General features: G+C 33.8%; 1 pseudogene; it reads right to left on the bottom strand.

The window, feature by feature from the left end:
* Nucleotides 1–3,865: 3,865 nt before the first annotated feature.
* LOC112476988 lies at nt 3,866–3,984 on the bottom strand (annotated as a pseudogene).
* Between the last annotated feature and the right edge of the window lie 10,650 nt (nt 3,985–14,634).

The following is a 14,634-nucleotide window of genomic DNA, read 5'->3' as shown; positions in this document are numbered from 1 at the left end:
GAAAAATTAGTAAACTATTTCTGATGGAGGTCTTCAAATGCAAATATTTCTGGTATGAACTACAATGTTCTTCAAAATAATAATAATAAATAATAACAATAAAAACATAATTTTTGGTCCAGAATGCACCCTTGTACATTTTCATATATTTATCTTAAGAACCTTAGATAATTTGGTTAGTCCACTGATTTAAAGAGGTTTAAGAACTACTGAAAACTAAAAGATCAAGTAACTGGCAGTCAGTTTTACATGAAAATAGTAGGATCTGCTTTCATTCTGTAGACTTACTAAGATTATGATGTTTATGGAAAAAGCCCAAGAATATTAAAAAAGACAACTTTGTTGTAGAAATGGTTCAATTACTGATCAGTTTTATAAATTAACCATACTTTTTTTTTTTTTTTTTAGGCAAGGCAACTGTTGGTCGACCTCACAAATTGCAAGGATCTTGTTAGTTTACAATCCCTTATTTTTTATTTTTTACACCTTCAGCACCTGGTCTTCCTTAGTGGTCTCCTGTCCAAGTACGAACCAGGCCCAACCCTGCTTAGCTTCCGGGATCAGATGGGATCTAGCTTGTTCAGGATGGTATGGTCATAGACAACCATACTCTTTAATCCTGGGTTGTTGTTTTTTTGTTTTTGTTTTTGTTTTTGTTTTGTAAAATTGCAGGATTTGGGTTGAAGAATCTCTAAGTTTCCTTCCAGCTTTGAAATATTTGATTCTGTGACTTTACATATACAGGTATCCCCACTTTTTGAAAGTTCACTTTATTCCACTTTGCTTTTAAGAAAGGCCTACATTAGCACTGGTTATCACTAACCAAAAGAAACCCAAAGAACATTTTTGCTTTTAGGACAAAAGGCAAAGAGTGGAAACTGCGTTCAGTGTTTGTTTTGCAGCAAGCGGTTAGCGAGGCACCATCTACCCAGAGCAGCAAGAGAGGCACTGCTTTTACTATATGTAAGTGTTATTTTAGGTTTCGTGTTATTTGGCATGTTTTGGTAGGTTATTTTGGGGGTCTGGGAATGCTCAAGAAAAACTGTCCATATAAATTACTTCTTAGCTTTATGCCATTTCGACTTACAAAAGATTTCACAGGAACGTTCTATTTTGGAAGAGAGGAGGAAATTGCCAATGTTAAAATCTTACTAACAATGATGGAGTTACTCTACAGAGCATATATGCCAGTTACAAACTTACCAATGAGGAAAAAAAAATCCACGGAAACAACAATCTCTTGTCACTTCCACTCTTGTTTTGTTATGTGAGTACTTGCAAAGATAACTGGAAAATTTTTTGACATTTATATTCCTTTAAATGTAGTATCTCTTCCCTTTCTCCCATAATACCTCTACACTATTCACATTTACACAACCTTCCATCTCCAATTCAGAACCTACTTATGAATTTAGCAAAGCACAAAAATCTCTTCTCTACATGGATTATTAATAGTTCACTTGCTAACTGAGCAATGAAACAGATATTCACATACGGCTGTACCACTTATTGGTATAAAACGACAATATTAAAAAAAGCTTTCAAAACATGCATAATATTTGATTTAATAATTCCATTTATTCAAATGTCCTCTTTTGAATTATTTTGAGATAATTTTAGAGCTATAAGAATGTTGCATAAATAGTTCAAAGAATTCCTGTGTATCTTTCACCCAAGTTATTCAAATGTTAACATTTTATGACATTGTCATTCTCTCTGTCTGACTGTGTCTGTCTCCAAAATATTAAAAGCTATTCATTAGAGCATAATTCATAATAAAGAAAACTGGAAGAAATATCAATGACAAGCACCAGGGAAATAAATAGTTCTTCAAATTATGGTGCATCCACTATATGGACTCTTAAATAAGGAATTAAAATGTTTAAAGTGATTATTGTAAAGTTTAGGCTCATTAGATAATGCTAAGTCAAAAGGAGATTATTACATTTTTTAATGATCATTATAAAGATTATAGTATAATGCTGATTAAATATTGCCAAGTGAAAATTTAGGATACCAATGTGATAATATAAAAATAGATTCATTTTGAAAAAGACAAAAAGGAACATGCAAAAATAAATGTAGTTATATAAATTTGGTTAATTGGGATTATGGATGAATTTCTCTATTTTCTAAATAATATAACTCTTTATGGACTATTCTTTAAGATTTTTTTTTGGATGGCTACTTGAAGGTAAAAAGAAGCAAATACTGAATTTGGAAAATTAATTATAAAATTATAGAGTGGAAGCCATAAATTGAATTGCATCCTATTAAACACTTATGTTTCATGGGACAAAAAATAAAAGGGGTCATTTTTCCCAAAAAGAAAATAAGTAGGATTCAAAACAGAGAGTAGATTATTTGCGTTGAAATTTGAAAAAAAAAAAAAATTAAGCTCACACAGGTTTGTGATGAATGTTTAACAAACGAATGCTAAATTCTGCTACATATCAGTTTAATTTTTTACTATATTACATGATGCAGTTAGATTGCTTCTAACCTGCTATTTCACTGAGACATTTTATTCTCTGGGTATTACTAACAGATATCTGCAATCTGACTGCCAGACTGAGCATAGACCTATAAACCAATGAAACAGATATTTTTAAGCAGTTAGAGTTTATGATAATTAACATCTAAAAAAAGATGAGAATCTCTCAGCAAAGAATTTTCCATGTATATGACTTTTAAAAATTAAACTGCCTATTCAACACAAGGGGAAACATTTCTGAAAACAAAATGTTAAAGATACACTGAATTCTGTTGCCGTTGTAATTTGGAGTGTAGAGATCTGTGTTGGAGATTTCAAGTATGAGATGTTTATTAAACATACAAGAAGAAATAACTAAATATCAAGTGGACAATATTAGCAATAATAGATGGTGAATTTCTGATAAGAAAACTGCTTATCAGAAAATCTAATCTACTTATGGCAAAGGTAATCAGACGCTTAGCAAAACAATATAGGAACATACAAACTGAATTCCTTCCCAGCATGAGACCACCACCCGAGTAGGCTTAACAATTTAGAAACTGGTACTTGAACCCCAGACTCCATTAAAGATAATATCTTTATTGAAACTAAGGTATACTTCATGGTGCATTAAAACTTCGCACAAAGAACATTGAAAATCTAAAGCTGATCATAACTCTAGAGAGAAATTGGCTTTTTTTCTTTTTTTTAAGAAAAGGATGCTTTTATTCTGCTTACAGCTGAGTTTGTCATCTATTGTTACTTCATAGATGACATAATTCAGGAGTTATTAAAGGTTTCACTGCAGTCTGAACTTTTTATTCCTACACGTTCCAAAACACTTTCAATTTTCTCTAACTACTCTCTAAAGTAATTTCAGTCCCAAAGAATAGAGGAAGAAAAAAATATACTTTGAATATATAAAATAGAGGCAGAGCACTGATCTATTATGACATTTATCTTTATGAAAGAAAAAATGGGTAACTTGCTCATGGCTATATTATTTATAAGTTATTTCTTCTCACTCATAAAGACACTCGTTAGAGATGTTAGAGATTTTATACCAGCTATCTCTCTTCAGTCTTCACAGTTTTCCTAGTTGTCAAGTTTCAAATACTATGGGACAACTTATTTTTTCACAGTTATCACAGTACCCTTCAACATATCTGCTAGTGTTTAGACTTATCCCTGAATGGAAGTATAACGTAGTTTAATATTCTATATACAAAATCATGTGGAAATAAAAATAAATATTTATAAAATTAAAAATGACATCTAGATCTAATGATAATTACTGTGTAAAAGAAATCTTCAAGCTCTTCAATGTGATATTTATTATGATTTTTAAATTATACATTACTTTCATTTCAGTTTTTTTTTTTAAAAAAAAACCTACAGTACCTGGTATTCCTAGGTGGTCTCCTATCCAAGTACTAACAAGGCCCAACCCTGTTTAGCTTCCAAGATCAGATGGGATCAGGCACGTTCAGGGTGGCATGGCCATAGACTTCACTTCAGTTTTATGAGATGAATGAATAAGTTATAGAGTTCTGTGTAGAGAACTGTGTATACAGTTAACACTATTGTATTATATATTTCAAAACGTGTTGAGAGGGTAGATCTCATGTTACGTGTTTATAAATAAATAGTACTGTATCTATCAAGATATATACCTATGTGAAGATATAAAATAACATCAACAGCATATATTTCTATTTGTCAAAGAAAATTATATAAATATATAAATAAAACATATGTACTAAATGGTTAACCATTTTCTTTGTGGAATAAGAAAAAGAGCATTTATTACTTTTTATTTTATGTATTTTTCTATTGCTTGTGTTTCATAACAGGCATGAGTTGTTTTGAAAAACAAGAGAAAAATTGTTACAAGAAAAAAGTGGGAAATATGTAGAATAAAACAAATACACAATAATAATATTAGTAAACATCATAACAAATTCACACTTGTGAACTTGATTCAGTTAATGCAATGTCAAAAATAATTACAAAATAGAAGACAGGTTAAATTAAAAAATTAAATATATTTAGTATAATTAAGCTTCTATAAAAATGGAGCAATAGATATGTCAAATAGAGCACCTTCAAAGTCTTCTATTTAATTTAGAAAATAATTAAGCCTATAGTTTATAAAAGGATCCATAGAAAAAAATCAAAATTAAAAAAATTGTTCTGGCTTTCAAAGTATATGTTAATTCATAACAAATGTCATATTAATCTACTTTGACAGCCTTACTGAACCATATAGGAATTAATGCTGCAAATTCAACTATGATTTTGATACTATAACAATGTTAAAAGAAAAACACCCTTTTACTAAATTAGGCTTTAAAGTTTTCTTAGAAAAATGTTACTTTGTCTCTTAAGAAATTAAAAGGCAAACTTTTAAACTGAGCCCGGTTCAGTAACTAGGTTCTAAAATTGCTTCTTTCAATCATTCTGCAAATATTCATTGAGTAACTTTCATGTACTAGAGATATAGAGGTGGATTAAAAAAAAAAACAAAAAAACAAAAGCAAAAAAACACACTGTCTTGGTGAAGCTTACATTCTAGAATGAAGACAGAGACTAAGCAAACTAATAAGAAAATATATAGAATGTTAGAATGTGATAAGGATGAGGAATAAAAATAAAAAAGGGATAGAATTAGAGATTGGGAAGGTGGTTATGAATATAAAGACACACTGAGAGGATGCTGGAGTCAAGAACAGAGAGAGGTGAAAGAAGGAGGCATGCTACTATCTGAGAGAGTGGTTTTCCAGATAGAGGGAGGGGATAGCAGTTGCAAACACCTAAGGTATTTAAAGAGTGAGGAGACCAACTTTTTATATCAAAATGGAGAGGGGAGGAAGTGGTAGGAGAGGAAGTCAGGGAGGTTGGGACAGATCTTGTGAGACCTCCAATCTCATGATAAGGACTTTGCTTTTACCTTGTGTAAGATAGGAAACCAACAGAGGGTTTTGAGCAGAGGAATGGCACATCTGACTTGAGTTTTATTAGCATATTTCTCACTATTGTGCAGAGAGTATTTTGAAAAGAGATAAAAGTGGAAGCTGGGAACACCAGATAGGAAGCAATTACAAGAATATAATGAGAGCCATGCTAGCATTAAAGGTTATGGCAAACAACACCAGTACCCTACCCATATTCCCTGGATCTTATATTTTACTCTACGCCATCCAAATTCTAACTGCCATTATCTATATCTCTTTGCTTGAGCTCTGTCTGTGGCTGGAAGCCAATGAGGGCATTGTTAAATATATGTAACAGATAGAGATTAAAAGTGGTTGAGCAGAAAGCAGATGTCAGTTCAGAAGTAGAGAATCATGATCCCATCCCTGGTCAATTTTCAATCTTGATCCTGTTCTCAGACCCAAAGCCCATCAACCAAAAGAGGATATGACCACTTGAGGAAAGATTTTGGAATGCCACTACAAGTAGACATAGTAATGATTGCCCCAATTTTTCCCCAGAGGACTATGGCCATTTATCAGAGTAACTACAGAGAAAAGAATATTTAAATCATTTGAGAGATATGAGATATAGCGTATGAGCTAATGGCAATACCGACAAACTCAAATCACCCACCCTTGTTAGAATAGGGGTATGCAGAGGCCAAGTGGAAAATGAAATGAAGTTCTTGTCCAGATTTATCTTACAATGGAATCAATTGGTCTCTGAACCCACTTGTTATTTCCCTGGTCCATGAGTCAAGATGGATATACTTGGCAGCTGGCATATTTGCATAGATTAGATTATTGTTCAAAAATATTCACCACTTCCCTTCCCCACCTCCATAGCAAAGTATATTTGCTTTTGCCATAAGGCTTGCCTTGGTCAATGGGATCTAAGCCAACATAGTACAGCAGGGGCTTGAAATGTTATTATGCAAAGGGGCTCATTCTGCCATCTCCTTAAGAAAAGTTTTCTCTATGTTGCTGCTGCCATTTCAGTCTAAGCAAAAGAATGAATACATGTGAAATGGACCCAAACGCAACTCATATTGTTAAATCAAGCGCCCAGCCAGACATTCAGACTCAGAGCTTGAAGCAGAGCTGTCCAACTCAGCATAGCCTAAATCCGCTAACCTCCAGCCAACTCACAGACAAATGAGCAAAAATAAATAATTGCTATTTTAAGACACTATTTGTGGTGGCTTGTTGAATAGCAATAGATAACAAATTCTTAAAACATTATTTTATAATATGACATTGGGCAGTGAATAAATGAAAAAATAGTAATGAAACTGTCATATGACTCTAGAAAAATGGTGACCCATGCTTATGTTGCAGCAATATTTGATAAAACTATTGCCTGCAAAATATGTACATTATGAACTGGTAGAATTAGACAGAGAAATCAATGAACCTCTTTTAAAGAATGAGTTGGTTGCTACTAGCACATGTGCTAGGGTACTATAAGAATGAGATATGCTTAAGAAAGAATAGGCTACTGCTAAATAACGATGTAGGAAGAGTACGTCTCAAATTTAGGAAACTTAGTAGGGTGACTCAAGGTCCTTCCATTCCTAGCTGTAACTTTAAATAGGCATTTGTAAACACAGTGGCCGCAAATTACGCAATAACTAAGCTATTGCTGTCATGGATAAAGGTCTGTAGCAGTCTAACTATGCTGGCTAAGGGTGAGATGAAAGAATAATTAAGAGAATGTGGATATCTCATATAAGTTTATTCCTAAGTACTTTATTCCTTTTGACCCTATTATACATGGAATTGTTTTTTTTAATTTCCTTTTCAAATAGTTTGTTGTTAGTGTATTGAAACTCAACTGATTTCCATATCAATTTTGTAACTTTGCTCAATCTGTTAATTAGTTCTAACAGTTTCTTGGAGAAGCCTTTAGAGTTTTGTATATATATGATCACGTCATCTACAAACAGTCAATTTTACTTCTTTCTTTCCTACTTCAATTTCTTTCGTTTCTTTTTCTTGCCTAACTGTCCTGGTTAGGACTTTCATCACTACGAACAGACGTGGCAAGAGTGGGCATCCTTGTTTTATTCAAAGTTAAGAATGTGTGGTAGCTCATCTTCAAGAGGGCCCCAGTCATTCTCGTGTCTGGTACTCTCACACTCTCGTGTATCCTCTCCCCTTGAGAGTGGGCTGATTTAGCGATTTACTTCTAAGTCCCCAATGATTCACATCACTCTCATTTGTAAAATGCACTTATCCTCTTCTTCTGAGCCCTCTAAAAGTCTCATCTCAGATCATCAGCTCAGAGTCCAGAATCTTTTCATCTAAATTGGATCCAGGTGTAGATGAGGTAGCCAAAGTACAGTTTCTCTTGATATGTGGACCTATGAAACTAAAAAGACAAATTACTTGCCCCCTACTCTCTTACAATAGTAAGACAGGCAAAGCATAATTGTTGTGCTAGCTCTCTATTGCTGTGTAATGAATTGCCACAACTTAGCAGCTTAAAATAACACACATGTATTATATTAGCTTATATAGGTGAGGAGTTCAGGCATGGCTTACTGGGGCTCTCTGCAGTGCTGCAAACAAGGGATTGACCAGGGCTGAGTTCTCATCTGGAAACTCAACAAGGGAAGAATTTTCTAGTAAGTTTACTTAGCTATTGACAGAATTCATTGCCTTGCAGAATATGACCTTAGGACTCACTTCTTGCTAGTTATCTGCAGGTGGCCACTCTTAGCTCCTAGAGGCTGACCACTGTTCCATACCACATGACCCTCTACATAGGCAGCTTACAACATAACAGATTGCTTTTTCTAACCCAGTTAAAGAGCAAGAGATAATCTACTAGCAATACAGAGTTTTAAAATGTAGCATAATCATAATAATGACATCCTATATAATTTTCTATATTCTACTAGTTAGAAGCTAGTCACAGGTTCTTCTCACATTCTAAGGTGAAATTTATAAAAAGGTATAAATATTTAGGAGCTAGAGATCACGGGAAGACCTTACAGTCTGTTCACTACAACTTCTATAGATATATGTCTATTCAGAAGGGAAGAAATTGTAATCCGAAAGGAGTCACTAATAGGGTCTTGTATCAATTCCATGTCCACCTGGGAAATGTTCTTTGGTTGGATCTCAGGGGCTGGAAATATTTATCCATTGCTCTCAGCTCCACCCTCTGGGCTCTTCGTTCTATATGCTGAGTCATCCTTTCTTTTTCATTTTATTTTATTTTATTATTTTATTTTATTATTAGTTTTAAGTATATAGTACATTGGTTAGACAGTTATATAGTTTAGGAAATGATGCTCTTGATTATCTTTCCTCTGGCTCTACACATAGCCATTACCTTACTGCTGACTGCATTCCCTATGCCATGCTCCCCATCCTCATGAACATATATCAACTACTAATTTGTACTTCTTTCACCCTTCACCACTTTCTTCCAGCCCCACCCACCCACTCCCCTCTGGCCATCACCATATTGTCCTCTATATATATGAGTCTGTTTTTGATTAGTTTAGATTTTTTTTGTTCCTTAGATTCTGCATATAAGTAAAATCATATGGTATTTATGCTGACTTATTTCGCTCAGCATAATAACCTCTAGGTCCATCCATGTCATTTTTTATGGCTGAGTAATATTCCATTGTGTATATGAACCATAACTTCTTTATCCAATCATCTGTTGATATGAGTCATTTTTTCTTTTTAATGAAAAGTAGGCCATGTTTGCAGCTGAGTAATTTCATCTGCCTTCTTCCTGTCAGTAGAATTTCAAGATCCAATTACCTCTCTTCTGTCTTGTCTATTTTATACTATCTTGGTCCCTTTCAGTCCAAGCTGATATCATTTTCTCAAAAACCTTGTGGACATAAAATTAATGATAGTTCACTGCATTACAAAAAAAAGCCAAATTGACAAATTTCTAAGTTTGAAATAATTCAAACATGTAGTTAAAAAGTTCCATAGAACTTATTTTCATTTTGGACATGGGTCAGTGGTCCGGATTAATTGGCAGGATTAACAAATGTTGGATTAAATGGAGGCTTCCATCTGTTTACCCATGGTTCTAGATGACCTGAAAGATAGAGGGATTATAGAGTAACCAGAACTTCAAGGATTTGTATACTAGTTTAAGAAATAAGAATAAGACTGTGTCTTGCATACTGGTATAAAGAGAATTTGTTCATCTTGATTCATGGAATCATCTGTTCCTAATATTATTCAAATGTGTTTGTGATTGAAGCAAAGCCATACTTGGTCATAGGGGAAAGGAGAGAATTGCAGATATAGTGTTACAGGGTTAGGCTTCGGCTCAGGATGCTTAAAGTTGTCATCAGCAACTTGACACCATAATCTGGTCATGAGGTTTTGGAAAAAGTGATCAGAAATACACAGAATTGATTTCATCAGGGATAATCATGAAGAAAGAATAATTCACTTGGGGGAGTAAAATCAATCAGGAATAAAGGTTAGGTTCATTTCTGTCAGGAATGATTTAACATAATCCTACCTGAAGGCAGGAATTCTATGAATCTGTTCCAATTCTTTGATCTAAAAGGGAAAGAAACTTTGAAAAAAAATTTGTGTATGATTTGAAAGGCCATACATTCAGATTGATATAAAATTTTACCAGTTTCAAATGCACTAGTATTTAAAAATATAGTATTCATGGGAGTTGTGAATATTTAAATACTCAAATCCCTGAAAATTAATTTTGTAACATAACCTTGCATGTAGGTTAAAAACATCTAAGAGATACAATGAAACTTTTGGAGGTAAAGGATGTGTTTATTACCTTCACTGTGGCATTAAAAAACAAAATTTAACCGAGTAATTTGAAGCTCTAATTGGCTTTATTAAGGATTCATGAATCAGGCAACTAGAAGGGCACTCTGAGGGGCTGTACAAAATAGAAGATTTTTATAGGAAGAAGGGTGGGGCAAGGCAGCTATTAGACCAGGACATCTTCTTTTGGGGGTAAGGGAATGGCAAGGGTTTTTAATCATGCAGATTGCCTTTTCTTTCTTTTTATTCTTTTTTTTTTTTTTGTATTTCACTCTATTTTTTTAATTAAGTTTATTCGGGTAACATCGGTTAATACAATTATATAATTTTCAGGTGTACGTTATAATTTGACATCTATATATTCTATTGTGTGATTACCACCCAAAGTCCATTTTCCCTCAGCTACCATATATTTGATCCACTGTACCCACTTCACCCTGCCCCTACCCCTCTATGTTTGACTCCCTTTACCCTGTCTACCTCTCCCTTCCTCTCCCAAACCCTTCCCTCTGATAACCACTAGTCCATTTTCCATGTCCATGAGTCTCTATTTGTTTCTCCTGTTCATTTATTGCTTTTAGGTTTATATCACACATATAAGCGATATCATGTGGTTTTCAACTTTTTCATTCTGGTTTATTTCGCTTAGCATGATCATCTCGCTGTCCATTCATGTTGTCGCAAATGGCAGTATTTCATCTCTTCTTATGGCTGAGTAATATTCCATTGTATATATGTACCACAACTTCTTTGCCCAATCTTCTATCCTAGGACACTTCTGTTGTTTTCATGTCCTGGCCACTATGAATAATGCTGCTATGAACATCGATGTGCAACTATCTTTTTGGATATGTGTTTTCAAGTCTTTGGGGTAAATACCCAGTAGAGGAATTGCTGGATCATATGGTAGATCAATTCTTAGCTTTTTGAGGAACCTCCATACTGTTTTCCATAGTGGCTGTACCAATTTGCAGTCCCACCAGCAGTGTGTGAGGGTTCCTTTTTTTTCGCATCTTCTCCAGCAGTTGTTATTACTTGTCCTGTAGATTATAGCTATTCTAACAGGTGTGAGATGGTATCTCATTGTGGTTTTGATTTGCATTTCCCTAATAGCTAGTGATGTTGAGCATCTTTTCAAATATTTGTTGGCCATTTGTATGTTCTCTAGGGAGAAGAGTCTGTTCAGGTCCTCTGCCCATTTTTTGATTGGATTGTTTGTTTTTTTGTTGTTATTGAGTCATATGAGTTCTTTGTATACTTTGGATATTAGGCCATTATCAGAGGGATTGCTTTCCCATTCGGATGGTTGTCTCTTTACCTTGTTGTTGGTTTCTTTTGCTGAGCAGAAGCTTTTTCGTTTGATGCAGTCCCATTCATTTATTTTTGTTTTTACTTCCCTTGCCTTTGAGGTCAAGTTCATAAAATCCTCTTTAAGTACAAGGTCCTTGAGTTTAGTTCCTATGGTTTTTTTGATGCATTTTATTGTTTCAGGTCTTATATTCAGGTCCTTAATCCATTTTGAGTTAATTTTGGTGTGTGGTGAAGGACAACAGTCTAGTTTCATTCTTTTGCAGGTGGCTTTCCAGTTTTCCCAGCACCATTCATTGAAAAGACTTTCCTTCGTCTACTGTATGTTTTTGGCATTTTTGTCAAAAATTATTTGGCCATATGAATATGGGTTTACTTCTGGACTCTCGATTCTGTTCCACTGGTCCGTGTGTCTGTTTTGCTGCCAATACCATGCCATTTTGATTACTGTCACTTTTTAGTATAATTTAAAGTCAGGCAGAGTGATGCCTCCAACCTTGTTCTTTTTTCTCAGGATGGCTTTGTGCTCCTATACAAAATTGATGAATTTTTTTGGTTCTATTTCTACTTCTATAAAAAATGCCGATTGGATTTTGATGGGGATTGCATTAATTCTGTTTTGTTAAATTTATTCCTAGCTATTTTATTCTTTTTGGTGGAATTGCAAAAGGAATTATTTTTTCCACTTCTTTTTCTGACACTTTATTATTAGTGTATTGGAACGCTATGGATTTTTGAACATAGATTTTGTATCAGAAACTTTACTGTATTTGCTTATTGTTTCTAGTAGTGTTCTTGTGGATTCTTTAGGGTTTTCTGCATAGGAAATTATGTCATGCACAAATAGTGATAGTTTGACTTCTTCGTTTCCTATTTGGATGCCTTTTATATCTTTCTCTTGCCTGATTGCATTCACTGGGACCTCCAATGTTATATTGAATAACAGCAGCGATAGTGGACAGCCTTGCCTTGTTCCTGATCTTAAAGGGAAGGTTTTTAGATTTTTACCATTAAGTATAATGTCGGCTGAGAGTTTGTCATATATGGCCTTTATTATATTAAGGTACTTTCTTTCTATACCGATTTTGTTAAGTGTTTTAATTATAAATGGATGCTGTTTCTTGTCAAAGGCTTCTGCATCTATTGATAGGATCATATAATTCTTATTTTTGTTTACATGGTGTATCACATTAATCAATTTGCATATATTGAACCATCCCTGTGCTCCTGGGATGAAGCCCACTTGATCATGGTATATAATCTTTTTAACATGTTGCTATATTTGGTTCACTAGTATCTTATGTAGTTTTGCATGTGTTCATGAGAGATATTGGTCTGTAGTATTCTCTTTTCGTGTTATCTTTACCAGGTTTTGGTTATCAGGGTAATATTGGCCTCATAAAATGAGTTGGTAAGTATTGCCTCCTCTTCGATTTTTTGGAAGAGTTTGAGGAGAATAGGTATTAAATTTTCTTTGAATGTTTGGTAGAATTCATTGTGAAAGTCCCTGGTCTGGGACTTTTACTTTTTGGTGGGTTTTTGATAATTGTTTCAATTTCCATACTGCTGATGGGTCTATTCAGATTTTCCAGATCTTCTTCATTCAGTCTAGGAAGATTTTACTTTTCTAAGTACTGGTCCATTTCTTCTACGTTATTAAATTTGTTGTTATATACCTTTTCATAGTATTCTTGTATGATCCTTTGTATTTCTACAATGTCAGTCATAATTTCTCCTCATTCATTGCTGATTTTATTTATTCATGTCCTTTCTCTTTTTTCTTTAGTGAGTCTAGCCAGGAGTTTGTCAATTTTATTAACCTTTTAAAAGAACCAGCTCCTTCTTGTATTTATTTTTTCTATTGTTTTTGTTTTCAATTTCATTTATTTATGCTCTAATTATTTCTTTCCTTTTGCTGACTTTAGATCTCATTTGCTCTTCCCTTACTAGTTTTTTAAGATGACACATTAGGTTGTTTATTTGGGCTCATTCTTGTTTTTGGAGATAGGCCTGTAATGATATGAACTTTCCTCTTATGATCACTTTTGCCATGTCCGAAAAGTTTTGATATGTTGTACTATCATTATCATTCATTTCTATGTATCTCTTGATCTCTTTTTTATTTTGTCCCTGACCCAGTTATTCTTCAGTAGCATGTAGTTTAATCTCCATGTATTTGTGGTTCTTCCTGATTTCTTTTTGCAGTTGATCTCTAGTTTCAAAGCATTATGATCAGAGAATATAATTGGTATGATTTCAACCCTCTTATATTTGTTGAGGTTATTTCTGTGTCCAAGTATGTGGTTGATTCTTGAGAGTATTCCATGTGCACTAGAGAAGAATTTATAAACAGCTGTTTTGGGATGGAAGGCTCTGTAATTGTCAATTATGTCCAGTTGGTCTAATGTGTTATTTAAGGATATTATTTCCTTATTGTTATTTTGTTTGGATGATCTGTTCATATCCAACAGTGGGGTATTTAGGTCCCCTACTATGATAGTGCTTTGGTCTGTTTCTCTCTTTAGTTATGTTAGTAATTGCTTTACATATTTTGGGGCTCTCTGATTGGGAGCACAGATATTAATAAGTGTTATGTCTTCTTGTTGCATGATTTCCTTTATCATTATGAAATGTCCCTCAGTATCTTTCTTTACTTCTTTTATTTTGAAGTCTATTTCATCTGATATTAGTATCACTACTCTCGCTTTTCTCTGAATGCCATTTGCTTGAAATATCATTTTCCACCCTTTTACTCTGAGTCTAAATTTGTCTTTGGAGCTAAGATGTGTCTCCTGGAGACAGCATATGGTTGGGTTTTGTTTTTTGATCCATTCTGTAACTCTTTGCCTTTTTATTGGTGAGTTCAGTCCATTTACATTTAGGGTGATTATTGAAATATGAGGTCTTCTTATAGCCGTTTTGCTTTCTGGTAGCTCGGTGTTTCTATTGCCTCCATGTCCTTGTGTTTCTGTTTTCTTCATTTTGATTGAGTTTTACCTCTAGTTCTTGTTTTAGTCCTTGTTTTATGTTATAAATTTCAGTTCTGAATTTTTGGTGTGTGGTTACCATTATGAATATGAAAAAGATAGTTTT

The sequence above is a fragment of the Pteropus alecto genome, unplaced genomic scaffold (assembly GCF_000325575.1).
Source record: "Pteropus alecto unplaced genomic scaffold, ASM32557v1 scaffold222, whole genome shotgun sequence".
NCBI lineage: Eukaryota > Metazoa > Chordata > Mammalia > Chiroptera > Pteropodidae > Pteropus > Pteropus alecto.
The sequence above is the reverse complement of the archived record's forward strand: the minus strand, read 5'-3'. Positions and strand labels throughout refer to the sequence as shown.